Below are 26,196 nucleotides of genomic sequence, written 5' to 3'. Positions count from 1 at the left end.
GAAGGAGATGGAAGTATTAGAGTTGATCCTTAGGCTTTGAAGACATACAAATACATAGCAAATGCCATTTGTGTTCAAGAGAGTGTCCAACCGACTATGTGGTTGAATTTTTAAGGCAAGACAATGTGAGTTTTTTTCCCAGTTAAATGAAAAATGATAATTAGGATCCATTCATTTATTTGCCCTTTTATTTAGTACAAGCATGCAATACATCAGAAATGCAGAGTAGTTTATTTCCCTTAAAATTTATTTTCCAAGTCAGATTTTTTATTTTATAAGGCATCCAACTCTGTGTTTCATTAGATAGAGTACCTCTCTTTAAATTCCCAAATACAAATTTACTTTTGACCTGCTGAGCTTTGATTTTTATGGCTCTGATTAACGAAGAGCAGAAGTAAAAAATGCCACCTCTTTAGAAGTGTGAAACTGATTTAAGAGATGAAACCAACGCTTATTCACTGCATATCCTAAGTAATTGATCTTTCCATGAAAGATTTGATGGACAAATTGCTTTCATTAGTAAGAGTTTTAGGAAGGCTGATTTAACATAAACCGGTCAAGTAGGTTCCAGTTTGACTTCTTTTCACATAAGCCACTTTTGCAGAGTTAGTAAGTCTGACAAATATTAAACTCTAACTTTTTATGTCTTTCTAAATGGCCTTCCTGTTTTGTCATGTATGTAAATTCCCTTCCACATATTAATCATCAGTGCCTATATGTTAAATTGAGCTCCTTCCCATGTAATCCTGCCCCATGTATCTATTTTGTAGGTATCAAAACACTCCCTTCCCTTTGGCTCTGCTCCCAGCATGGAGCCCAACATGGGGTTCAAATTCACAACTCTGAGATTAAGATCTGAGTAGAGATCAAGAGTTGGACACTTAACCGTCTGAAATACCTGGGTGCCCCCAAATACTTGCCATTTAAAATGTCTTTTTAGGGTATCAAAAGTAGGGTTTCAGCTTTTGTGTTTTGTTTTACATTGTTTTTAATTATTCTCTGTTGGTCACCTGGGCCATTGTCAATTTTGTGTCTTGGGAAATGACACCTTTTAGGTACATATCTTAGCTCGATCACTTACTGCAGTCTGGGTGTAGGGACTCTCAGAAAAACGGGAAATGGAAGCCAGAGGAAAATGCAAATGCCAATTCTTCTTGAGGAAAGGAACAGAGAGGAAGAGTGGAACATAGGTGAAGAATGTCCTACAGGGAAGAGACAAAGCTGGGAGCGGGCTGGATGGTCTGGACTGAGCGCTGAAGATAGAGACAGAGGCCAGCATTGGCCTGTACAGCTTCTCAGAGCTCGGTTCACTCTTCTACCCGCAGAAGAGGCCTGGCTCTGTGCTTTAAAGATTAAAAGAAGTAAAATATCATTTTATAGCTTAAGAATGATGCTTTTGATGGCAGCTTTACACACAACGTATGGGTCTTATACATGTAACCATGTGCAAATAATGGTTCTTTTTGAAAGTGGAGGGCACACTAATGTTTAATGTTCTCATATAATCATTTCATTTATTAGTTCTTAATAAAAATGAGAACCTAATATTAAAGTTCTCTGAAGGGCTTTCTACCAGACAGTAAAATTATAGCATCATAGTTTACGGTTTTCAGGAGATGGTTTTATAAATGAAGATAGAAGCAGAGTTCAGGATAAATTCTGGATTTCCTCCCTACCATTGTACCTAAACTGCTCTCACTGCGATTACCCTGACTTGCCCATTGCTAACTTCTTTGGAAACCTTTAGGCCTAACATCATTTCACCTTTTGGCAGCACTTACCACTTCCTCCTACTTAAAATACTGTCTTAATATTAATAGTTAATATTTAACATGCGTGATGCTAAGAATTTTACTTGCAGTTAACATTCCAACCGTATTGTGAACCTTATTTACAGATGAGGAAACTGGCTCAGAGGGTTTAAGTAGCTTGATGAAATCTTTATAACTGTCAGAATTCAAACTCTGTGTGTCTGATCCCAAAGCTGGAGCTCTAATCAGTATGGCACTTTGTCCACCGCCTGCCTTCCAGGCTCTTCTCTTCTCCCTTTTCTTCTGGTTTATCTTACTTGGTGCAACAACAGAGTTTGAAGTTAGCAGTAGTCCTTAGCCCAGACCATACAGCAGTGTTGCCGGGGGCTTTCTGTTAAATGCATACGGCTGTGCCTTGCCTGAGAGCACTGAACCAAAACCCTTAGGGATGGGCCTGCCCGGCTACCTGTAGGTTTGAGAAGTTCTCCAGGTGACTCTAGTGGCAGAAGGAGTTGAGAGAACAAAGGCAAATCTAGAAGAGTAGTTCCCAAACAGAATTTGTTACTAGAATTAACTGAGAATTTTAACATCCTGTCTGGGGTGGGCAGTGAGTCTGTGTTTTTTTCAAGAACTCACAAGTGATTCTGATTACCAATCAGATTCCGAAACAACTTGAAGATACCCTCTCAGTTATCCACCGGCTTTATCCAGGGACTTTGTGGTGTAAATCTTCTGTGTTGTTTTAAATACCAAACTGCTGCGAGCAACAAATGAGATTTTGAAACAGAAGTAGAGAAAATTGGTTTTCAAGCTCCTTCCTGTGACTGACAAGGGTGTCTGTGGCTGACACCTGCTTGTTTCTGCATCACTTCCTACTTCTTCCTTAAAACCTCATTAAATAGAAGCATTCCCAGAGTTGAATGCTGTTTCCTGTCTTCATCTCTTATATTCTTTCCCTCGCCAGGAATTCCTACCTTTCACACCCAGGGCTGACTAACTCTGTCCTCTGAACCACTCAGGTCTTTCTGCATCCAAGAAGCATCCTCCCCAGTGGGTTTGGGCTGGGTGGCATAGGTATGTGGTTCCCAGGACCCTGTGCGTTCTGTCACTGCATTTATCACATAATATTGAACCTCTCTGCCCATGTGTCTGCTCTCCGACCAGCTTGTTAGTTGGGTAAGAATGAGGACCATGTGTCATCCACCTCCGTATTCTTAGGCTCTAGCAAAGTTCCTGGCAATTGATGTTATTTCATGAATGTTTGCCAATTTGATGCTAAAATGACCTGATGTCACTTCAGGTAATCCTTCCCCAAGTCAAACAGTAACTCTCAGAAAAAAATGGAAATATATCAGATGATTAATTCTAAAAAACCACTTTTTATGTAATTGTAAAAATAAAATATCTATTGAAGAAAACAAAAAATCATAGCTAGAAAGATAAAAGCCCCCAGAGCCCTAGAGATAACCGCTATTGAGGTTTGGTATATTTCACTCCTTTCACTACTAATTATGTAGTGAAGGTATTTTCTGTATTATATGTGTGTGTGTTTCCTGGTTTCCAGGACCACAGATCTAAAGTTTTGAGAGCAAATTCCCTCTCTACTCTCTGAGAATTGACTCCTTTTGTGCCTGTTCCCCATCATTCATTGTAGCCCTGTTACTCTCCCTACCAGGCCCAGGATCCATTCCATTTTTGGCATCCAATTCGATTCCAAAGATAATGGTTGAACAACTTAGCTCAGAGAAGTCACTGTATTAAACATTATGGAGAGTATAAAAATGAGAAAGATGCAGATTCTGTCCTTAGGAGCCTATTAGCAAGGAGAGTACAAAAGACACCAAATAAAAGACAAAAGATGCTAAATATGGGGGTCCTGTGTAAAATAATTTTATTTAGAGGGGGAATCTAGAACTGATGAAAAGTGGTAAATCTGAGCTGAGCCCCAAGGGTCTGGCAGGTGGGCCAGGGCACACCTGGAGAGGAAGTGGCAGTTCCAAAATCAGCACGAAGAGTAATACTTTCCTCAGGCTCACCTCGGTTGCTTGTTAAAATGGCAGATTCCATACCTACTGGATTGAGGAAGGGTGGCAGTGACAGCAGGAATCTGCCATTTTAACAAGCTCTTGAGGTGATCTCATATGGCTGCTTTACAGACAGGCACTTGAAAGGATTAGAGTATGTTCAGTTTATAGCCTTGGGTTTACACCACAGACGATGCAATGTGAGACATGGGAACACCGATTTTTGGATGATGTAGTGGGAAGCAAATGACACCCTAAGCAGTTAGTACCTCATTCCTGGGGTAGTAGGGAGCCATGGAAGGTTTTTGAGCAAAGGGAATGACAGCATCAGAGCTGTGAATTAGAAGGAGGGAAGCTTAAGGCTTAGTTCCTAATCTTTGGTATCTATCAGAATCTAAACTGAGCTTTTAAAATATACAGGCCTGGTGCTTCCATGTGGAATATAGAATCTGTTGGCCAGGATTTCCATGGGTGGTCTAAAAGTCCTTGATGCTATGTCAATGGCAGATATATTTTTATGGGGGTCGATCTAAGAGTTCTGTGAGATCTTGCTTGCCAACTCGTGGTTTCTATTTCTCTGAATGAGACAGAAATTTTTTTTCCATCACCTCAGGAGACCTGTAGGGTTCTCTCTTCTCTAGAAGATCTCCCTGAACTGAATCCCTTAGGTTTTGAAAAACTAGAAACTAGGTTGCTGCTCTAGCTAAACTCCCTTGAAAGCATCACCTGCCATGCATGCTTAATGCTCATGAGTGAGCTTACACAAAAAAATACTGAGTCATGCGAAATAGGCATTTAAGCCAAATTGAAGTATTCGAGGCCAGAGTGATCATAATACTCATTTTAGAAATGGAGACAATAGAGAAAAAGGAAAGTTGCTTAATGTCAAGTGGTAATCAGAGATCCTTATGACTGAAACTCTAAGTCATTGCCCTAGAATATGTTAGAATATGTTCCATTCACATCCACAAACGGGCATTACAATTTCTAGCATATCTGCAAAGTAGCTGTTATGTAAGAAATATAACTTATACATGAACGTCCTTAAGAACTAGATGAGCACAGTCTCATGTTTAAATTATAAAAGCAAGTTTCTCAGACCTAATGTTCAATAGAAAGACTATTATCTGGTAAACATTCTTTACTTACATGTAATAAACTTCATGTATGTTTACAAATTCTACAAACTTGGAAGAAAGTATGATTAACCAATTAACTTTCTCTTTTTTTCTGATATGAAAACTGAGGCTAAACTTAGGTAAGTTGTAGAGACAATACATGAACTCCTGTCTGTCTGCATCCATAACATTCTGCTGTCACTTTGCTTAGGATCCTAGCTTTGACATCAACTAGCTGTGAGAGATTTTATGAGACATTTCTCTCAATTTTAATTTTCCTTATCTGATAATATGGACTTAAATTTGTTCTTTAAAATTCCTGTGTAGTATTGAGATTCTACAACCTTGACTTTCACTAGTTGTTTACTTTCTAAAATAAACCATACATGTAACTAAAATCGAATTATTTAGATGCTCCAGATTCCCTAAGCTACATGGATCATTGTTCAATCTTTGTTATAATATTTAAGATCATAACAGAACTTATATTTTTCATAGTACAAAGAAGAAATTCTGTTGTTCTTATTTACTTGAATTAATTTTGCCTTGCATTCAAAATTAATAGACAAGCCCATTCAAAGCTAAACATTTCCCTTTTGAAGATTTTCAGTCTTATGACTTATTTGGAATTGTTTTAAATTTGCATATACATGGAGATTTTATTTCTGTTTTTGACTTCTAACTTAATTGTGTTGTAGACTGTGAATACTTTATAAGAAATTTCTTTGATGCTACTGAGACCTATTTAGTGGAATTAGTAGAACTTTCCTTCATTTTTCCATTTTGCTTAGGAAGGCAGTAGCAATTGGATGCTGACCTACATTAAATCAGGCTGTCCAAATTGCTTATATCTTTACTAATTTTACCTATGAGGAATAGAGGATTGTTTTGAAATCTCCCACTATGTTGGTAAACTTTTTCAAATCTCTTTCTATATTGTGAGGATAATTCATGTGTATATAGATTCAGAACATTGATATTCTGATCAGTTGAACCTTTTCTCTTTATGCGGTGATTCTCTTCATCCCTAATGGCATCCTTATAATATATTTTTTTCTGTCTTAAAATCTATTTGTCTGCTATGCAAGCTTTCTTTGGTTAGTATTCACCTGATAGCTATATGTCAATATATTTATTTCTTTGAATTCCCAGATATGTTTCTTGTAAAAGGCATTGTACCACCAGGTACATAACTTTTATTGTTATTGCTTATTGTTATGTATTAGAGGTAGAATTTTAAATACAGGTTCTCGATTTTTTCCTCTCTTTTTCAAAATCTTCAAAACATAAGCAAAGTTCTCATCTTGCTTTTTTCTTTTAACACGACATCTTAGAGAGCTTTCTATAGTGGTCTATAGGGCATCTACTTATTGTTACCCACTCTCTGCATCATGTCCTCCTTTTTATTTTAAGATTTTATTTATTTATGAGAGAGAGAGAGAGAGAGACAGGCAGAGGAAGAAGCAGGCTCTCTGTAGGAGCCCTGTGTGGGACTTGATCCTGGACCCCAGGACCACGCCCCGAGCCAAAGGCAGAGGCCCAACTGCTGAGCCACCCAGGTGTCCCATCATGTCCCTTTTGAAACAGTTCTACTGATATACATTTGGGTTATCACCAGCATTTTTCTTACAAGTACTAACTTTGGGTATCATTTCACATTTCACATGTGACAATACATCTGGAGGATAGATTTCCAGAAGTGCAGTTCCTGGCTCAAAGTGTCTATGCATTTGTAATTTTGAAACATGATGCCAAATTGCCCTCTAAAGAAGACTGCACAAATTTGAACTTCCAAGAACCACGCACGAGAATTCATAGACTCAAAGGGAGAACATTATCACACTGTTAGATATTTATCAATGTGCTTGGTGAAAGTAGAGTTTGAAATTACATTTCTCTTATGATTAACATTAAGGCTATTTTAATGAGTTTTAGGGGCATCTGTGAAATGTCTGTTCATAACTTTTGCTTATTTTTCTGTTCCAGTGTTGGCCTTTTTCTGCCTATAACAAGCACTGTAAGCATTAGATTAGTCCTTCATCATGAGTTGCAAATGGATTTCCAATCTGTCATTTATTTTGACTTTGTTTTCAAGTTCTTTCCCATTTTTTACTATGTACAAATTATTTATTTTATGTGGTTAAATATGTCAAGTTTGCCTTTTATAATTTATAGATTTTTGATTCCTAACACTTTAGAAAGGAATCTCTCTTGTTGTAGTAATTTTATGATTTTATTTTTTTTATATATAAATCTTTGATCTATTTGAAATTTTTTCTGGTAAGTAGTGTGAGGTGTGGGTCCAACTGTATTACGTTATCTTTTAGAAGCCTATACGTTTATTTCATTTATTCATTTATTAACTGGTCCATAATTTCCACATGGTTTGAAAATGCCACCTTTATCACATACTGTATTCCCATATATGTTTTGATCTGTTTCGGGACTCTGTCTTCTATACTGTGACTCTATCTATGTTTCATGAAGCAAGACTACTTTGTTAATTACTGAGGCATTATAATCATTATAATATGTACTAATATGTGGTAGTTCGATTATTCCCTTCAATGATTTTATAGTTTTTCTGGCTATGTGTATATGGATTTTTTTCCCCATATAAATGTAGGGTCAACTTATGTGTACCTGAAACCTATCTCCCATGGTTTGTTGATATATTGGGAGATTATAGCCTTCATAATCTGGGAAGAATTAACATACTTATGATGCTGAGTTTTGCTGACTGAGAAACTCAGTGTTTCCTTTTGTTCAAGACATCATTGGTGTTCCTCAAGAATGTTCTTAAATCTTACTCATGTGGGAATTGTGCACCTTTTGCAAAGTTTATTCCTGGAACTTTTTTTCTTTTTTACTGCTATTACATATGGGGTCTTTTTCCCATTGCTTTTTTCAAATTGGTATTGTTTATACATATTGCTATACATTTTTATACATTATTTTGTGCCTTGAGATCTCATTAAATTTTATTATTTGCAGGGATTTTTCTAATTAGTTTTCTTGAATTTTATAGTTAAGATATTCATGTGATAATTTTAGCTCCTTCTTTCCAATTTTTATACATTCATTTTTTTTTCTGTCTGATTGCATTGGTTAGTGCTACCCATAAAATGCCAAATAACAGTAATAAAACTGGGCAGGCTTATTTTATTTCTGACTTAAGTGAACGTCATATTTAGAATTAAGCATGATGAAGATTGGGGATATCAGATAAATATATTTTATTATGTGGAGAAAAATATCCATCTATTCTTTAATTGAATACCTGTATAACAAATTGAAGAAAAAATTGAAGACATTTGTCAAATAAAATTTTAGTATCTGTGGAAATAATCATAGGATTTTTTAGAGCTATTAACATGGTGAGTTTATATTAACAGATTTACTAATGTTAAATCATCCTTGCATAACATAAGCTTAAGATGTGCATTCTCTTAATATCCTACCAGATGTTTGCTAATATTTACAGATTTTATACTGATAAATTTTTCTTTTTAATAGAAAACTTTTTGGGTTTTTAATTCAATATTATAGTCACATTTAACAAAAGCGTTTGAATTTTTCCCCTTGAGTATGTGTTTAGAAAGGATATTGCAAGCATTGCAAATATCATCTCTTTCTGTATTTATTAAAATTCTTCTGTAAAATTGTTTGTGCTAGATTCTTTTTCTGCCAATAGTTGTTTTACCAGTTTTGCTATTGATTTTTTTTTTTTTTTTTTTTTTTTAGTGTTTCATGGTCCCTTAAAGAGATAGTGCATATATTCTTGATTTTCTGAGTTTGGAATTCATATTTATCAATCTGAACGACTTATTAAATATGTTGCAGGACTTTTTAGTCTTATTATTTTTCCACTTCTTCATCATCAACCAAGAGAAATAAATAACTGCTGCAATTGGTCTGTTCATACTATTTCTTCCTATGTCACCTGATATTTTTATTCACAAATCTTGCTGCTATGTTACTTGGTACATAAATATGCAAAAGTATTAGGTATTTATTTTGAATTGTAGTGTTAAAATCATTATCTGTCTTTTGTGTGTGTGTGTGTGTGTAATTTAACTATTTTTGGCTGAAATTCCATCTTTTCTTAAATATTCTTTTATTTTTTTATTTGCTATTCTATTGAATCTATCTTACATAGCTCTTACAAACAGAATTGTATTTCCTTTTTGATACAATCTTTAAATGTTTTTTAAAAATAGGTGATTGTTTTAATCATGGTTCTGGGGGAAAAATGCCCATTTTAAGCATGTCAATGAGAAAAAGAGAGTATTAGAGGCTTACACAACTGCAAACACTGGGAAAGAAAATCTCAGGAGGCTACTTTAAGGAAATCTGGAAGCACTAGGGTAATAGGGGAGCCTCTATCAGTGATTCCAGCTGCCTATAGCACCAAAGTGGACATGGTTCTCAGGAGTAAACCCCAAAGAATTCACCACCAATTTTCTGAGGTACCCACGTACAGAAAGTATAATCTCAGCTGATTTCGCACAGCAGATCTTTTTGGGAGGACCCAGAAAGTATCCCTGATGATCTGGTTTGTCTGTTCAAAACAGCTGCCTATGGCCTCCTAGAGCATCTAGTAAGGTTCTTGTAGCATGACATCATCAATGATTTGGGCCTGCAGGTGGTCCTGAGATGATCAAAGAAAATTAAAACATGATTCCATTATCTTTCAACTTCCTGTATTCCTGTCCAGAAATGTGTTGTCATATCCTTTGCAGGATTCTCTGTATTTCAATTTTCACTTTCCCTGTTAAGTTCTCTTATCTTTAGTGTTCCACAGTTTTTTAAAAAAGGATTTTATTTATTTATTTGAGACAGAGAGAGCACAAGCAGGGGAGGAGGGGCAGAGGGAGAGGGACAAACAAACTCCCTACTGAGCAGAGAACCTGACAGGGGGCTGCACCCCAGGACCCTGTGATCATGACTTGAGGCAAAGGGAGATACTTAAAGGACTGAGCACCCAGGTACACCTAGAGTTCTACAGTTTTAATAAAATGTTTCTTGGCATTGTTTTTGGTTCATCCTACAGAATACATCAGAGTTTCTGAATCACAGTGATGCTCTAAACACTTGACTCAGGACAATTCATTTTTTTCCAATCTCTTGTGTGTTCATTGTTTCAATCTCTGGATTTAGCTTGCTATTATTATTTTTTTTTCAGGGAAAGAGAGGAAATCTTCAGAAATTTAATTTTTATTTCCTGAGAGTCCAAAATTTAATAATCAGTTTATTATGTAGAGTATATAGTTATATTTTAGTGGGAAAGGATTTCAGAATACTTTCAATTGAAAATATTCAGTCCAGATCACCTACCATAAATTCTATGTCTGAAATAACTTAATTTGTCGGAGTAATGGTATGGTGTGAAGTGATTTTTAAAGTGATTAAAACACTTGGTATTTTAAAAACAGAAATTCTGTAAGTACATTAAAAATAAATTCAGAATTTGTAGATATTAAGTCTTTCTTCCCTTTAATTACTATCCTAGAGATGATTCTGAGCCTGCTTTGCTCCTCAGTGATAGAAAGGTTCTGAAGGATTTACTTTTGTTTAATATTTATATATTCCAAATTTCATGCTCTTTTCCTGAAGGCAATATATATATTCATAGTGAATTATTTAGCATCAATCATGGGTAACCTTGATGCTACTCTTCCCATAGGTATTCAATGAAACATGGTTTTGAGAATCTTAAGAAAACAGTATATTACTAGCCTTTAAAAATGTAAGTGAAATGGTTCATTTCCCACTATTAACATTAATGTAATGAGATTTTTATTTCTGGACTAGCCAATATCCTCAGTAATAAAAATTTAAGTTCATATTCACTCTTTAATTCTCTTTGCCAATTTTCTCAAACATTGTCAAAAGATAATGTATTATGGTTTTCTTCTTAAGAACAACAGAGACAACAATCTCTCTTGTATCCAAAATAAGAGGGCTCATCCTCTATAAAGTCAATCATATGTTATTAATAAATTATGGAACCTAGAGTTCTTATTACACATTTTATTCTAGATGCTAAATGCTTCATGAACCACCTTCACCTACACAACACTCTCATGGAGAAAGAGGATGCAGTTTTTATTAATTCCCATTTTCCACATGGTAAACACGAAGCACAGAGTGATCAATTGTCATAACCCAGAGATTTACTTGCAAAGCCAGAGTAAGAGCCTAAGGCTCCCTTTATTTTTATCCAAGAGTTTGTTTCCTAAAGCCTCTCGAAATAAACTCAAACCTGAGAAGCAATAGTAGTAGTCTGAGACTGTGTTTTCTTTCTTGTGTCAAAGAAATTAAGGATCCCTCTCACAATCCATGTTGTATCAACTCCTTGTGGTAATTTTAGGTTACCAGTCTCCTGTATTTTTTGGGGGGAGGGAATTTCAATGAGTTTCATACCAAGGGTATGGGCCAGTGAAAATAAAAATGTATTCCTTTTTTGTTTTTGGCCAGTAGAGTCTAGGGAACGGCTAAGCTCAGTCAGTGGGCCATCATGCCATCAAGTCCTCTATGTGCTTACTCTCATCTACATCCTCCTCTGGATGAGACCCTTGCTTCTACCTGGGCTTCATATCAGATGCCATGCTGGGCAGCTTCGCTTCAGCTACTGCGTGGCCCTGCCTCTGCTCTGTTTCTTCAGACTACAAACCACTGGGACTTGTCCACATGTCCCCATTTCTTCTCTGCCTTGGATTCTATTCTAATTATTCTATTCTATCTATTCTATTCTATTCTATTCTATTCTATTCTATTCTATTCTATTCTATTCTAGTTGTATCTTGTACACAAAATTTCATGCAGCACTTACTGATATTATTATTTCTATTTTATAGAGGAGGAAACTAAAGCTTAGGGAGATGAAGTCACTGGACCCAAAGCACCAGAACTTGCACCCGATTGGTTTGATTTCTCAGGCTCCTTTCTTTACCACAAGCCACACACATACATGTTGAGGATCTTCACCTGGCCTTGGTGCACGAAGCAGAAGCAGTATTCTGAGAAGCGTCACCGAATATCCCTCTTGTAGTGCTTCTCTGCAAAACTTCACTTGCCCTGAAGCAGGGACAGCTTTCCTCTGATCTTTGATTATTCGTTCTTCCAGCGCATTGACCCTCAAAGTACCCATATTTTCTCTCCCTAGGGGTGTTGTGGACCCCAGTGGATGCACACATGTGGGGGTGTGGCTGGGTATGTACCTGCGTGACTGCCAGTTTGCCTATTCTTAAGAGGAAACAGAAATCAGGACAAATCCTTTTCATAAAACTTTCCCTGAGACCTAGAAAGCCTTATGCAGAAGGTGGGTCCACAAAAGACATAAGACTCAATGTAGGAACTTGAAGTACTCAGTAAATAAAACACCAAGAGTGCCCCTGGCTTTCACATGTTACCCCTGGACTGGAAGCTTCTTCAGAGAAGAATCCAGGTTTACTTGTTGAATATTCCCCATGTGTTGTAGGCACCATAAGATGCTTATCTCTGCCAATTGCACACAATGTAGGTGTGCCAACTGTCTTTTTACTGTTCCTAGTTTGGCCTTTAACCCCCCCATTATAAGTACCTTTCTCTTCTCCATTCCAGGCAATTTCAGAGGCAGCCAGAGGAGGGTCCCGGGACTGGTCTGAGAAGTTTGTGCCTTGCATTAATTTTTCCTTGAATAAATGGTCAACAAATGAAATTAGGAGCTTTCACATAAACATCCAGATTTCAGACACTTCATGCTATGTCAGGAGACCAGACAGAACTGGTCTGGAGTGAGGAGCAAGCATCCCAGAGGAGGGGTGAGGTGAGGGTGGGGGTGGGGGGGTGGGCTTTCTGTTCCTGACCCTCCCTACCAAATTCCAATGGCTGAGGCCAAAAAGCATTGCCTGCAACTGTCCCACGCTGCTGATTTTGTTAGAAAGGAATTAAAAGGCAGGTAGAACAATTCATACAGTCATTTTTCTATTCCAAGTGGGAAAATAAAAGTGTGTGTTTCAAGAAGAAAATGTGTGAACATATTTTGTTGCTAAAGTGAAGACTACCCCTATGAGTTTTATATAAAGAATGTTTGTGATAAAAGAAAAAAAACCTGAGATACTATGAAAAATAGGCTGTGGTAAAAACTATAAAAGTATGGGAAATATGCTTGACTTAAAAATGAGAAAAACAACAATATTTAAAATACTTTGCTTTTCGGGATCCCTGGGTGGCGCAGCGATTTAGCGCCTGCCTTTGGCTCAGGGCGCGATCCTGGAGACCCGGGATCGAATCCCATGTCGGGCTCCCGGTGCATGGAGCCTGCTTCTCCCTCTGCCTGTGTCTCTGACTCTCTCTCTCTCTCTGTGTGACTATCGTAAATAAATAAAAATTTAAAAAAAAAAAAAAATAAAATAAAATAAAATACTTTGCTTTTCAAAGTGATGTTGCTGCAAAACACAACTAGGATTTAAGAAGTCTAGTTTGCAGTTCAGTTTGAGACTCCTGGGCTAGAATGTTGGACTTTGTTAGCCTGCTTGGGAAATTAAGCACTAATTATTTAATCTTATTGCCATAATAATGACTGTTGTACGAAAGAAACTCTTTAGGAGCTATAGTCTGTCATACAAAGCTATGTAAGATGCAGCCCCTGCCCTTTAGGTACTTTCTAAAGGTTGTTCCTCATTATTTAACGTTTATTGGGTTCCCCTGAGGGTCAAACACTGTGCTGGATTGGTGATATCAAAATGAATAACAGTCTCATCTCAGGAGAATTTTATAGTCAAGTTGGAGAAGCATATCACTAGGCCAGGAGGTACAGTGCAGAATGATTAGTGGTGGGGAGAGGGTGGGAAGAGAGCACAGTGACAGCCTAATGTGTCAGAAAGGACAGGCATGGGGGCATGATGAAGGTAGTGAACAACAGAACCAGGGAATCTGTTGGGAGGTGATTACCCATGGAATCTCGGGCGTTTCTTGCACAAAGAGGCACCGAGTTATAGTTTAACCTATCTTTTTGAGGATTCTGTATAGCAAGTAGCCTTAGAAGATAGAGAAAAGTCTCTTCCAGGTGAAGGGCAAGCATGCAAGTGTCCAGTACAATAAAGACAAGGTAACCCTCTGATAACTTCTTCTTATAAAAGATTTGGGTCCTTTAAGCTCAGGGTTCCTCTTCTGTAATGCAACCCACTGAGTATACAGCTGCCATCTGGGCCCATACATATTGCCCCCGTGGCACTTGAGGGCAAAGAGAACTGATGCAGATATGCCAATTCTCCCACTGCTTGCTGTGCTGTGAGCAATAACATCTCCTGTCTCGGACCCAGAAACCTCATGCTTCTGCCGGCATCCATAACTAGCAAACCAACTTGTTAAGCTTGTAAAGTAGAATAAAGTCTCAGACTCATCATAGTCCTTGGCATAGCCTGCTGGCCAAATTCTGTTCTCTACTCTGTTCATACAGAAACTTGTGTTTTGGTGGCATCTAGATTGGGCGAGGGATCAATTTGTTAATTAAAGTAAAAAAGAAAAAAGAATGAGGGGAAGTGCCTTGAGAAAATAGAGATTCTGCTCAGCACAGCTCACATTTCTGTGCAGGTTGTATGCACTTAAGGACAATCTTGAGTGAAATAGAAGTCAGAGGAGGGGTTTCATAAAACAGCAGCACGTGGCTGAAGAGAGCTGTGGAGTATTGGAGACATTAATATTGCTTCTCACCAACTAGGGCCATCAAGTTAAATATTCACTTCAAACCTCTAGGTGTATGTTTCTCTGTCTTTCTATTATCTATCTATCATCTATCTAGTGTAGATAGTGGAGGTACATTAGCTGGTTCCTACAGTCTTTTTTCATCCCTTCACATTTATATCTGTCTTCCAGCCAGACTGAGCCCCAGCTCCTGCTCTGTTGTACCCTCCAAATGGTACTGTGCAAGGTCACTCATCAGCCATGCCATGCAACATCTTTGTGGCAAGATGTGTCAGCATCCTGAAAAATGTTAAAGAACCAAAAATAACCAAATAACCTCTTGATAAATTATATTATATTTATATTATATTTATATTATATTATATTCCGAAGCTCGTTTAGGTTTTATGTAACTCCACTCTCCTCCTTGAAGCCCTAAGCCCTCAAATGTGTCTATTTTTGTCTCGAACTTTTTCTGTTCATAAAAAATGTAGTTATTTTGATTGGATTTGCATTTGTTCTTTCTGTCACACAGAACAACACCAACATCTCTGAGATGTGATGCTGGATTCACAGTCAGAGGCATACATGCTTCTTCCTGTCCTGGCATTTAATCTGTGTAAGCAAGTCACCAATCACTAGAATATTAGCATAGTTAGGGCAGTCATACACTTTATAGAAATATTTTAAAATAAACAAGTTAAAATAAGGCAGGAGAAGGTTGTGATAAAGTTAATAAGGAAAAAAATCACTTTCCACAAAGCAAAGGGAAAATGTAAGAATCCCATCCTAGGGCTTGGCAGGGACAAGTGCCACGTAGCAGATGATGGCTGTAAAACCTGGCTGTATTTTTCTCAGCCTTCCAGTCGCTGCTCGTGTATGCATTGTTCAGTCAACAGTCCATAAAACAGGATTTGTTTGGTCTGTTTGTGTTTTTTTTGGTAAGTCTGTGGGTGTGATGGTAGAGGAGGGGGACTGTGTTCGTTAAGGAAAGGAGAGTGGAGGGGTATGAAAGTGGAATGTACTGAAAATGGCAAAAAGCAAACAAAATCCAAAGTGAAGAGTTTGTGTGTCATTGACAGAGAATGGTGGTCTCTGCCGGACACCATGCTGAGCTTGGAAGCCCAAGCCCTGCAGGGCGATGTCAGGTGTCAGCCCTCTGCGAGACACCCTTTTAAATCTCTTTTTTTCTCTCTATTCCCGCAAGACCGGGTATTGTCTACTCTGGCAGGGCTTTAAAACTCCACTCGACTACAGATCTTTTGCCACTTTTTTCCTTTCCCTGGTTGCTGCATTAACACCACGCTCGCAGGCTCAAATTCTCTGCCTAAAGGAAGGCAGCACTCATGTGCTCTGGAAGATGACAGTATATCAGCCCAATTGAAATGCAGTCTTTTAGGATTTGTGCTGTTTTTCTCAAACTCCACGCTAATCCTCCTGTTATCATCTCTGTCGGATTTGTTGACTACAATCAGTTTGACACTCAAGGTAGGCATATCTGAAGACAAGTCACTAAGCCTACATTTCAGGGCTTTTGTTTGCCAAGGCTAAACCTAATAAAGTTTTTGACTGTGAATCACCTTTTATTAAATAAAACAAAAGCCATCTATCACCTTCCATCTCTGTATTTGCCTATTTATATGCACGAATAATTGATAGACTTCATTACTTTCATAAGCAAGAGAATGCAAGTTCAGGAGTCTTGGTGATTTGTTTACTGATTGGTGCTGCAGCCAGGGTAGGAATCATGTATTCAGTGCAATATCTACAGGGAAAGCGGCTAAGCAGTTGGAAATGTCTTTGCCTCAAAGTTCACCCAGAAGCACATGTCTACATACACATACTCTGATCCCACTAATCTTGGATTTGTAACAAAAGCAATCTAGATGAAGAAGATTGTAGACATTAATGTAACAAGCTAGGGAAAACTATATTTGATTCCTTCTAGAAAGAGCTATTTGGGGAGATTACACTTTGATGGATAAATAAAGGTAAAGAATTGTATTCTAGAGTCTGTTCAACCTTCAGATGATGATCTTTTAAGTGTTGGGCATTAAACAAAAAGGGAACTTTGTCTTACTTCTTAGAAAGGGGAGAGGGGAAAAGGAGAAAAAAGAGGCAAATGTCAGTGACATTGTAGATCGCTGTGGTTTGAAGGAAGAGAATTTTCCTGTGACTCTCACTGGTAATTTTAGTCAAACTCAAATTAGTTTGTGTGGACAGAATTTTGTGAAAAGTGAGATGTTTAATGTGTGTGTCCAAGCTGATCTACAGTAAAGATTGCTACTCTCATCGAGCAAATAAGTGTGATAAGGAAAATAAATCAGGGTATTAAAAACAGTTGACTGGGGCTGGCCTGGCTACAGATGATGAGGAAAGGGCTTTTAAATGGGATGACATTTAAGCTAACTGCAAAGTTAAGATGCCCTTCTTTCTTTGGAAATAGTTTATATTCAAATGTTTTGCTAGTTGATTGTAGGGAATGCAAAGATGGAAATGGTAGTTCTGATCTGCAAGGTAATTAAAGTCTAAGAGGAGGAACAGGATACAACAAAAGTATAAAGCTTTTAATAACGTTCTATACACTCATTCAGAAATAGCTCTGTAACATACATCCAGCTGGAATTAATCTCTGTGAGAACCAAGAGAATGACTGACTAGCTCCATGTTGAAGAAGTCTTCTTAGACAAGGAAGAGCAAACCAGTCAAGTGTTTTGGTTGCGAACTTCAGAATCTAACTCAGGCTAACTTCATAAGAATGAGGAGTTGTTGAGTGTGTGTAGAGGGGATCTCAAGAGTGGTAGAGAAATGGAAGAACAGTCTTGGCAAACAGGCAGGAAACAAGATGCTGCTTAAGATTATGCAGTAGCAAAAATTTGGCCACCATGCCACCATGTCACCATTTCTTTATGCCACAGTCACTGCTGTGGACATTGTCTCCATGAGGGAGGCAACTCCTGGCACAGCCATTCATAGACTGCACCAAAAAAAACAAATTGTTACTGTCTTATGCTCTTGAATCACTTCTATGAGTTCAAAGTCCCAGGCAAGTGCATCTAATCTGCTGAGGCAACATATCATTTCCATTCCTGGATCAGGGGGCAGGGTTACATCTGGCTTCCATAATGAGAGATAAAGCTCTGCATTTTACTGCGACTCACACAAAGGGATTCCTCTGAAATGAGAAAGAGGATTGGATTCTGAGCAGGAAAATGATAAATATGCAATATACTTCACCGTTTTTGGCTGCTTGCCCAACATCTATGTATATATACCTTTATCCTTATGCTACTATTCCAAAATAAAAAACTCGTGCCTAATATAACTAATATTTGTATTGTCTAAAATTGTACTTACCCTACCCCAAGACCAGAATCTCTCCTCTCCCCTCCATATAAATTAAAATCTTCTATCTTCAAGTTTGTCACAATCCCACTACAGTGGTGTACAATGAAGATCCTATATCACTATCTACCACGGACCAATCGCATTATCATAATCTGGGAACTTGTTAGAACTGCAAATTCCTGGATCATTACCTACGTCTACTGATTTAGCATCTTTGACCACAGTGCTTAGCAATCTGAATTTTAATAAACCCTTTAGTTGATTATAAGAGCCACTGGTTTCTAGGACTTTCTGTGATGATGGAAATATTCTGTATCTGTACCACTCAATATAGTAGTCACTAGATATATGTGGCTATTGAGCAAATGTTACTACAGTGTAGAAATTTAATTTTTAATTTAATTTAATATTAAATTTTTAATTTAATTTAATTCTAATTTTAATAGTCACGTGTAGCTAGTGATTATCCTGTTAGGCAGTGTAGGGCTCTAATATTACCACTGCTGACTCACAATAGTAGGAAAAAAGGAGAGAAAAGAAGAGCTTTACCCCTATAACTAACCTGTGTAGTCTGCTTACAGGAAGGGGTTATGAGTGTAACTTGTGTTTATAGCTCCCACATGATTTATTCTGCTTTTGTTTCCAGCTAGCGCCTGTACTTCTTAGAGCCCTTTAGATAGTTTGGTGACCTGAAGTTTATTCTGGAGGGATCTTGATCTGTTAGTCCTGCCAGTTTTGTGTAACTGGTCAACTTCCATTAAGATTTCCCTCTGGATAGGGTAATAGAAGGAAGGGCCTCAGTAGTCTCCTAAATCCCATCAATATACCCTTATTCCCTCTTGGTAAAATAGCAACACTTGGCCATATTAATAGGGTTAATTCATATTCTATCCAACACCTAACTTTAGCTTTCACTCTTTTACCAATAGCATGAACTATTCAGAAGCAGACTGTCTATGGTGGACTCTGATGCACAGTCACCCAATCTTCCTTCTGTTATGTAGGGCCTAATACTCCAACTGCTAAGATATCCTGCTGGCAAAGAGCCTCAGCTGTCATCCCCCTTTGGGGACTGCCTCAGTTGGAAAGAGCCATCTCACTAAAGTCCACATTCTCTTTTGAGGTGACTTGCATCCATTGACTGGTAAGACCCAGGGATGTAAAGACCTGGTCTTCTTACCCAATTTAGAATAATTCTAAAGGACCATCCATCTTAGCTACCCATAGGGTCCACTGAATTTTCTTGAGATCACAGCACAACTTGAATTCACCCTTCACCAAGTCCTGCGTCCATATCTCTTCCCTTTCACTGGTGTAGATCTCTAGAGCACTCCCTGAAAAATCTGTGTGCAAATCTTCATCTCAGAGTCTATTTTCTGAGCAAATCCACCTGTTTTATTTAAATTCTGAGGAAGAATTGTGCCCACTATGGGAAGCAAATTCTTCCTTGGACATTAAAAACCCAACACCTCAGAAATCAGAGTTGCAGGAATGGAAAGCAGACATTTTGTCAGTAGATCATTTTTTTTTTTTCTGAATGCATGTATTCTGACATGAAAGTAACTACTCTATATATTGTTTGTTGGTTCAGAGCATCTATTACATCCAACAGCTCTGCATAACAATCTCTCATGGCATTGTCTCTAAGCTGGCAGGAACCATAACTATCTTGTCAATCATCCTTTCTTTTATTTTTCCAAGGCCAGCTGCTTCTGGGTACGGGATAAAACCATCGACTCTCTTTGGAATCATGATGGAAGTGGGGCATTTCTCTCCACCAATTTCATATCAAGAGAGATTCCCTTCAAATGGGAGGGCAGTTTAGATACACACAACTGAAATGTTGACATATTGCAGTGGAGACTGCACTGGAGGCCAAAAAATTTTGTAGGATGGGGCAAATACACTCTAAATGAGAAGAAGAATAAGATGAACATGCATGTAGCTGAGTAAATACTAGACAAGTTCATGAAATAGAAAGTAGTCTGACTTAACCAAAATTGAAGGCAAATATTCACATTTTAAGACAAATATTATAAATACTGTCAATGATTAAACATATCCATTTAAATACAAATAAATATTTGATATCCCAGTTAATTATTCTCACATGTTTTCAAATGGGATCTTGGACATTAAATCTCTAGTGAGCATAATTTGAATTAATTTACATGCCCTAAGGTAAAAAATAACTTAATTCGAAATATTAGATAAATCTGACTCATAACAGATGAGTATTTTTGCTATTTAGTCTGACAAGTGAAATTTCTGTACATGTTACATTCCATGAGATATAAGTGACCATCTGGACCTTACCCAATGTAGGATGATCACGGTCATTCAAAATTACTCCATCAACTGAATTTTTAAAATGTGCATTGGAATGCAAATGTCAACTTATGTCTGGAAGCTTATCAGGATAATTTGAATGATTAGCTGTGAAACTTCATTTTGAAAACTTTGAAAATTAGCAGCAGTTGGATAAACCAATCTCTCATACAGACAGAATTTAATTTGTCGTGCTTGTTGACTTAGTATGAACTAAAAGTATCTTTAAATTTTTTTACATATGTGTAAGCTTCATCTCCTTATATGTATAAACACATACAATCATAAAAGTAAGATTAGGTAAGTCTTCCCAGAGTACATGATACTTAAACTATATTATGAAGAAAGATTTCTCCACCTGGAGAACAATTGTATTAAATACCAGTGTATGGAGGTAAAACTATAAAAGATTTGGTGTGGCTGGATAATGGCATATATATTAGAATGGCAAGGAATAGGGTTAGAAATGAATGGGGCTTAGGTCACAAGAGGCATTGTATGTCATGCCAACATATTTGGCTAGTAGTCTATACTTCAGCACCACAACCTCAGACCTAATCTCCAAGCTGCTTCCTAAACTACATCTTCAGTCATTATTCCTCTCATTCTAGTAGGGCTGACTGCTTCTGGGAACAGAAGAGAAATCTCTTAATACCTATATTTAGCTAAAATAACTAGACATTTCAAAACACGTAAGTAATAAGAAAGATTAAAAAATTAATTTTGTACTGAATTATAATAGTCACACAGTAAAGTACACAATTTATAAAATACATATTGCAGGTTGTGAAATGATAGAAAATATATGTATTGGTCTTTGTGCCTGGTTCCCAGCACAGATTTTTAAAACCCAGGTAATTTTCTAAATGATAAGAGCCACTAGGAAAGCAATAGGAACATCTTGTGTTCTAATACTTGGTCTTTGATTCTGGTTTCACACACGAGAACTCCTTGGATCCCTTGAAATTCCTGAGTGACAAGAATGTCTTTTGTTCTAATGAGGCAACTTCTGGTGGGCTATAGAGAGACTATATCACAGTTAGAAGCTTAGAACTTTCAGCCTCACCCCCGTCCTCCAGGAAGGGAAGAGGGGCTGGCGATTAAGTTCATACCTGAACACTTCCATGTGACGAAGCTTCCGTAAGAATCCCCAAAATATGAAACTTGGAGAGCTTCCTGGTTAGTGAACACATGTCCATGCTGGGAGGGCCATACATCTCAACTCCACAGAGAGAGAGAGAGAGATGCCCCTGCATTCAGGACATTTCTAGATCTCACTCTATATATCTTTTCATCTGGCTGTTCATTTGTATTCTTTACCACATTCTTTAAAATAATAATATGTAGGAAAACTTATTTCCTTAATTCTGTGAGCTCTTCTAACAAATGATTGAAGAGAAGGTCATGTGAATCTCTGATTTGTAGTCAAGTCAAACAGAAGTTTTAGGCAACCTGTGAGTGGTATCTGAAGTGGGAGACATTCTTGTGGCACTGAGACTTTAACCTGGGGGTCCGCTGCTAATCACCAGCCAGTTTGCATTAGAATTGCTTGATGTGGAAAACCCAATGTGTGGGTCAGAAATGTGAGTAGGGTAGTAGTGTAAGAGTGAAGAAGAACACAGTGCATTGTCCCTATGACAGGTTAATGAGTTACCACAAACAGAACGTATCATGTAACCATTACTCAGATCAAGAAATAGAACTTCAAAGCATCTCAGAGTTCTTCCTGTTGGTTCCCCAGAGGTAACCATCCACCCAGTCAATTTTTGATAGCATAGGCTAATTTTGCTTGTTTTAAACTTTCTATAAATGGGATCATACAACGTGTATTCTTTTCTGTCTGATTTCTTTTGCTCAATAGTGTGTGTAGGGATGGGAGGAGGAGAGATTCATTAGTATTGTGTATGGAAGTATTTTGTCCATTTTCACTGCTGAACAGTATCAATTTTGTGAATACATATAATAATTTATTCATCCTACTGTGAATAAACATCTGAATTGCTCCCATTTTACAGTGATGATGACTAGTGTTATTAGCATTTTTGCATGTGATTTTTGTCGCATATAGGTATACATGTTTGTTGTATATACACCTAAGAGTCAAACTGCTAGTTCATTGTATAGGTATGCTTAGCTTTAGTGAAATTCAGCTGGACAGTTTTCCAAAGTCATATATATCAGTTTTTATTTTTACAACAGTATATATAAATTCCAGTCACCCTATGTCCTTGCCAACACTTGATACTATAAGTTTTTTGAAATTTTAACAATTTCACCAAATGTTCTGTTCAATCCCACAATGAAGCATCTATGCTGAAATTTGGCTAGTCTTTCCCAAGATACAAGTATGAATTAGACGTGATCCACCATGCTCCAAGGCCTTCTTGCCATTTATTTGAAATAATTCCATAACTTAATTATTCCTTTTCATCAAAGTCGATAATGCTATATAAAATATTATCTGAGAAAGACAATTCCAAGGCTCTTTAAATTCCCAGGAAGTTACTTTGGAAACTAGATCCATAAATAGGTGAGAAAATTATTCCAAAATTTTGGTGTAATTAACTTAATTACTCTGAGGAAAAGTCTAGAGGCAGTTCACATATTAATAAGACTCTCATTAGCAATATGCCTATAAACTGCTGCACCAAAATAAGACATTAAACTTTTCACCTCTAGCAATTAATAAGGAATTTCACCATAAAAAGAAGTAAAATTTTTAGAAATAAGATTATTGCTTGAGTAAGCTTTTCAGGCTAGATGCTTATTGGAGTAATGTTGGAATGCAATTTTAAGGTAATTATAATGGGATATTTTTTAGGATATAAAACAGAGCTCTAAATAATGACTTATTTTAAGCCACTTGTCAAAATGAATAAGAAAAGGAAAAAAGTGAGCAATATTTTATAAAATAGAGGTTTTATACCCAACTTTGGGAGTGAGGTGTTTTTGTTCTCAGGATTTAGTAAATATAACATCAGAAACACTAAAGAGCCCCTTTCTGGGGCAGGACAAAGAGATATGAGAAGAAAGAAAGCAAAGATAATTTTTAGGTATCCAAAGAGTTATTGGAATGACTTCAGTCTACCTCACTGGCCTGTGGGCTACCAGCTCAGAAGTCAGTGGATGGGACAGCAATCTTTTCTGTGTCCTGGGTCATATACTGCTTCTCCATAGTGAATCTCTGGAACACCTTGTTAGGGGCACTTTTCTATCTATGATGGAGGAGAGCACAGCCAGAGGTGAATCCTTCAGAAATAGACTTCCCATATTGTTTCATGTGTCCATTATGTTCACTCATATAATAAGCTTTGATTGAGGGTGCACCTGCTGTGTGAGTTGATGGCTATATCCATGGCGAAAAGAGACGCAGGCCAGGTGCCTAATATGTGATAACTGAGCCCTGGCCACAGTGTCCCTCCCAACTTGCCCAGTCAACTCCAGGAAAGCCATTATTTCCCCAGAAATGTTATCCTAACTGCTTATCCATAAAGTCTGAAATTAATGCTCATATTAATGCTCTCCTTTATGAAAAACATTTTCTGCCTATGGTCCTTTCAGAGTCTGAGAATATGCCCGGAAGATTAACTGCTTTGTCCTATAACAAAACAGATTGGAACCATATGTGTGCTTAAAACAGGGAAGAATAAGAGAAATGCGTTCTTTTTTTTTTTTTAGACTTATTTGAGAGAGAGTTGGGAAGGGGGCAGAGGGAAAGGGTGTCTAAAGCATACTCCCCACTGAGCGTGGAGACCCACTTGGGCTCGATCTCACTACCCTGAGATCACAACCCTGAAATCATGACCTTGAGATCACGACCTGAGCTGAAACCAAGAATCAGAGGCTTAACCAATTATGCAACCCAGGGGCTCCAAGAAATGCATTCTTAAGGGAAGGGAAAATATGGAAAATATCATGGAAGGGAAACATTTCAGAGATGTCTAAAGAAAAGATTGATCTCCTTCATAATGTTGCATGTAACTGACATCACATAATTATCTTGAGTGTAGATCCCTTGCTGATGAAAAGTGAAAAAAAAAAAAAAAAAGAGGAGAAAAGGACAAAGTGGATTAAACTTACCTCAGGCCCATGGATTCTCATTCGATTTTACTTTCTTTAGGACCTAGGGTTCATCGTCTAGTGGTTATTTTCATGACTGTTATGTCAACAATTACCTTCTTCTTCCCTGGATTTTGCCTTGGTTTTCAGACAATGTTGTAAGGAATCTGAAATACATACTGAAATATATTGAGGTAACATGATTATTCCATCTGTTGCTATAATTTGATTACCCTGATTATTCTCCCAAAGGACATAGTATTCTTAACAATCAAAATAACAGAAAAGGAAAGTAATAAAAAAATTGCTATTCACAAATATAGGCTGTTCCCAAAGAATGTTTCGCAAGGTGGATGTGAATATATAGCTACTCAATGCCAAGCCTATTCCATAAGATGTGTTGTGTAGGGTAAATTAAGGAAATGACATCTTTAATGAGATAAGCTGTTATAAAAATATTCCCTGACCTTAGAGTTCGCATTGGGAAGCTTTTGCTAGTAACATGTTCATTGATGTTGCTTATATGATTTAACCAGGTCAAATTTGATGATACTCACATCCTTAACAGTTTAGAGTGATTACTCTGTCATTGGGTCTGGAGTTATTATTAGGCAATGATAGAAAATGCAGGGAAGACTTGATGTAATCATAAATTTTCCATGTCCCTCTCCTCTCTGTTGGGATATAGAACTGAAAACCATTTTCCTTGCATAATTTAATTAACCTGTCACTTTATTTTGGAGGCTTGCTAATTCATGATCCAAAAGGACTGATTTATGGAGCATTATGAGGACAAAAGCTAGATGCTGAATAGAATTAAGAAGCATAAGTATAATGTAAGAGTAGAATTATTTTTGAATTAACATCGATTATAAAATGAGTTTGAAAGATTATTTACTGCTTAAGCTGGAAAGTCTGCACTTTATTGACCTGATTTTTTTTTCATGTGACTAGAGTTTCCTGCTATTTCTTACTGAAGATTTAAAAGAATATTGAAGGATAGTAATAGCAACTTTTAATAGTACCAGTTATTTAACACATATTATGGTAGTTTCTATCGATATGTACAATTTTTATTCACAGAAAAAGTTGCTAGGTAAAAATTATTCCTAATGATTATCAGATCATGCTTGGAGAGTGCTGTTATTCCAACTTAGTTTGCAAAACTTATTATGTCAAAAGAAAATTAGAGCATATGAAAAATGGGAAAATAGCCACATTTGAATTTGGAAGACTCTTCCTCAAAAAATTTTAAGTATTAAGAATTAGTTGAAAGAAACATTGTTTTCTGAACAATATATAGATATTCTCTTCTAGAAGATCAGGAAGGTATCTCAGAAAATATAAAAGCACTTATACTTTAATGGCTGGGAGCATTTATAAACAAAAGGAGGCTGAGTTATACCAAAACAGCGAGAAGGGAACCAAGATACCACTCTCTTGGCCTTTGAATGTTAGTCCTTTCCTTGTTAGGGACTTAGAACAGGGCTATGTAGAATGGAAGCTTAGTATGTGCACAGTAGGTCAGAAAGGGTCTTAACAGAAGGGTGTGAGTTGGGTGGGGTTCTTTGGCATCTTCGGAATGTTCCAGTTATTCTTCTGTATTCTTGCCAGAGGTCATTATGAGTGGATCCAGGGAGTGAGCTGTAGGGTGGATATCCTCTATTTATAGGCAACTATTTCTACCCTTAGACCTAAGTAACAGGGACCCCCACTCTCACATCCACCCCACCCTCACATTATAGAGGGCCCCTCTTGACCCTCTTCTGGCTGTGCCTTACCCCCTGGAGTTGGAGTTCCTGGGGCAAATGAAACATAGCCACCTGGACCCCAAACCTCTCTCCTTCTAATCATGTGTGGGTACCCGGGGTCTCAGAATTGCCTGCCCAATGGCCCTGA

Source organism: Canis lupus, chromosome 1 (genome assembly GCF_003254725.2).
Source record: "Canis lupus dingo isolate Sandy chromosome 1, ASM325472v2, whole genome shotgun sequence".
NCBI classification, from domain to species: domain Eukaryota; kingdom Metazoa; phylum Chordata; class Mammalia; order Carnivora; family Canidae; genus Canis; species Canis lupus.
The sequence above is the reverse complement of the archived record's forward strand: the minus strand, read 5'-3'. Positions refer to the sequence as shown.